Source organism: Pristiophorus japonicus, unplaced genomic scaffold (genome assembly GCF_044704955.1).
Source record: "Pristiophorus japonicus isolate sPriJap1 unplaced genomic scaffold, sPriJap1.hap1 HAP1_SCAFFOLD_141, whole genome shotgun sequence".
Taxonomy (NCBI): Eukaryota; Metazoa; Chordata; class Chondrichthyes; family Pristiophoridae; genus Pristiophorus; species Pristiophorus japonicus.
The window spans coordinates 1559332-1562894 of record NW_027251082.1 but is presented as its reverse complement, the minus strand read 5'-3'; positions in this window follow the sequence as shown (position 1 = coordinate 1562894).

Genomic DNA, 3563 nt, shown 5'->3' with positions numbered 1-3563 from the left:
GGAACTTGCTCAGAACCTGGGCACATGAGGCATCGTCGACGGACGAGAGCGCTCGGATGTCGTCCCAGTTCCAGTGGATTTTTCCCAGCCAGCTTCTGCCAAACAGTGTGGGGCCATCTGCTGGTACAATCCATCGTGGGAGTTCGTGCACCCCTCCATCATAGGAGACTTTTACCGCTGCACTGCCAATTACAGGGATCAGCTCTTTAGTGTAAGTTCTCAGCTTGGTATGAATCGGGCCCAGCTTGGTCCTTTGTGCCTTGTTGCACCACAGCCTGTCGAAGGCCTTTTTGCTCATGATGGACTGACTCACACCCGTGTCCAATTCCATGGATACTGGAATTGCGTTCAGTTCAACTTTTACCATGATCGGTGAACATTTCGTGGTGAAGGTGTGTACCCCGTACATTTCTGCCTCCTCGGTTCGAGTCTCTAGTTCAGCCTGATCCACCATGGATCGGTCTTCCTCTGCAACGTGGTGGTCTGCAGGGTTTGCAGGGTTTGCACATTCGCTGGAGGTGTCCCATTGTTCCACAGCCTTTGCACACATCGTGTTTGAAGCAGCATTGATGGTCTCGATGATCACCTCCGCAGCACCAACAAGGTGTTAACTGCCTCATATTAACGCTTGATGGCAGACTCTGGGTCACCTGAGGTCATGCAGCTGCAGGTGTGTACATTCTGCCATATGCATTCCTGCCTGAAAACGACGTTACTTTGTGTTCAGTACTTGCTGAAACCTCTTTATGCTGTGAAATTAGTTTGGTGTTATCGCTGGTGGATATAAATGCCTGGGCTATCATTATGGCTTTGCTCAGGTTCGGTGTTTCAACAATCAATCGTTTGTGAAGGATAACCTCATGGCCAATGCCAAGCACAAAAAGGTCTCTTAGCATTTGCTCCAGGAATACACTGAATTTGCAATGTCCTGTCAGGCGCCTTAGTTCAGTGACATAGCTCACCACTTCCTGGCCTTCAGACCGTTGACATGTATAAAATCCATACCTTGCCATCAGAACGCTCTCCTTCAGATTTAGGTGCCCCCGGACCAGCGTACACAGTTCTTCATATGATTTGGTTGTTGGTTTCACTGGAGCTAGAAGATTCTTCATGAGGCCATCGGTTGTTGCCCCGCAAACGGTGAGGAGGATCGCCCTCCGTTTGGCAGTGTTCACACTCCCTTCCAGCTCATTGGCCACGAAGTATTGGTCGTATCGCTCCACGAAGGCCTCCTAATCATCACCTTCTGAGAATTTCTCCAGGATACCAACAGTTCTCTGCATTTTCATGTGATGGCTCATTATCTATTACTCGTCGCCAGTTATTATGTCTCAAAGCAATGTGACTGAGTACTGTAGACTTGAGTAAGTGTGACCTTAGTCTCTTTATTCTGACTCCAGAGTGCCGGCACAGCATGGGAGGCCGGCTTATAAGCAGTGCTCCCAAGGTATGCTGGGATACCTTGGGACTCCAACAGATGCGCCCTCTGGTGGTGGTAGAACGCTGGTTACAAGGTGTTGCATTCATAACATTGTCGACCTCAGGAGACTTGCGGCACCGTGTGATTTCTGCACGCATCTCAGCGAAGCATTGTGGGACATCTTCGTTATGGGAATTGGCCACGAGGGTCTCCTTCACAGGCTATTAGCTGCTGACACCACAATCAACCTGCAGAAGGCCATCAGCATCAGTCAGTGTTCATGACCCCGACCTGTAGCACCAAGCAAATTATTCATCCTGTGGGCTCAAACCCGACAAGTACTGTACACAGAATGGTGCCTTTCACAGGCAAGGCTGTAGAACGTGGCTCTGTCCAGGGCAGAGAGCACAGACCTCAGGGTTCCAGAACTCAGAGTCCGCCGAGGGGTGCTAATCGAGGAGCACCATGCTGGCGTTGTGGAGGAAACCATAGGGCTCACCAGTGTCAGTTTGCTGAGTACATGTGCAAAGCCTGTAACACGAAGGGACACCTCCAGCGTATGTGTAAAACAAATACGACTCACCGTCTAGCAGAGGAGTCGGGAGATGACTTTGAATCCAGCGGGGAGTATGATGATTTGGCCAGAGAGGCAGCTCAGCCCAAAGAAGCGTATGGAGTGTATACCTGCACCACCGATTGTCCTCCAGTGAAGATGGAAGTCGAGATAAACGGTGCTCCAGTCTTTATGGAAGTGGACACGGGAGCGAGCCAGTCAGTGATGAGCCAGGATGCCTTCGAGAGGCTATGGAATGAAAAACGACCCTAGCTGGTTCCAGTGCAGGAAAAGTTGCACACCTACACCAAGGAGCTGATCCCAGTCCTTGGTAGTGCGGATGTAAGTGTAATCCATAATGGCGCGGTGCACAAGTTACCTCTGTGGATTGTTGCAGGTGATGGTCCAACGCTACTCGGAAGAAGGTGGATGGGGAAGATCCAGTGGAAATGGGAAGACCTCTTCACTCCAGCAATCGATGTCCCCCGTGCTCAGAGGCAGAGGAAAACCTCACCTTCGCTTGGGCCAGGCACCAGAGAACAGACCAGTGCAGCACCTGAGGCACAGACCGTTCATCGACTGCGTGGCAATGATCCGACCGGAACGACCTAAAAGTACCTTCCCGGCTCCAGTGGCAGGACTCCTGGGGAGGAAGATGGAATTCACAGGCACTCTTCCAGCTTTTGTGGCAGAATCGCGGGAGAGAAGGATCAAGGCAGTCGACCTCGAGGACAGAGGCAAGATGTGTCCCTGCTGCAGCGAGGGGCAGCGAGGCTGGAAAAACAGATGTCTGCGGCCAGACCACGAGGTGCAACACTGAGGGACCAACACGTGGGGTCTAACAAAGGGTCTGATTGGGGTAAAGCCAGCAGGGTTCTCTTAAAGGAGACCTGCAACCAACTGAACTTAAAGAGACAGTGTATGCTCGGCAATCAATGTAATGAACCGATTAAGGTTGTGAACAAAATGTTGTTGCGAGATGTCGGGAATAGAGTGTCCCCAAAAATAGCAAGCGAGCAAATTCAGGAGGGTGAAGGCACTGATCCTGATACTCTGCCCCAGGTCTATCCCACAAATTATAGGTCAGTGACCTCAGGAGGGTGAAGGCACTGATCCTGATACCCTGCCCCAGGTGTCCCCACAAGTTATAGGTCAGTGACCTCAGGAGGGTGAAGGCACTGATCCTGATACCCTGCCCCAGGTCTATCCCACAAGTTATAGGTCAGTGACCTCAGGAGGGTGAAGGCACTGATCCTGATACCCTGCCCCAGGTGTCCCCACAAGTTATAGGTCAGTGACCTCAGGAGGGTGAAGACACTGATCCTGATACCCTGCCCCAGGTCTACCCACAAGTTATAGCTCAGTGACCTCAGGAGGGTGAAGGCACAGATCCTGATACCCTGCCCCAGGTGTCCCCACAAGTTATAGTTCAGTGACCTCAGGAGGGTGAAGGCACAGATCCTGATACCCTGCCCCAGGTCTATCCCACAAGTTATAGGTCAGTGACCTCAGGAGGGTGAAGACACTGATCCTGATACCCTGCCCCAGGTGTCCCCACAAGTTATAGGTCAGTGACCTCAGGAGGGTGAA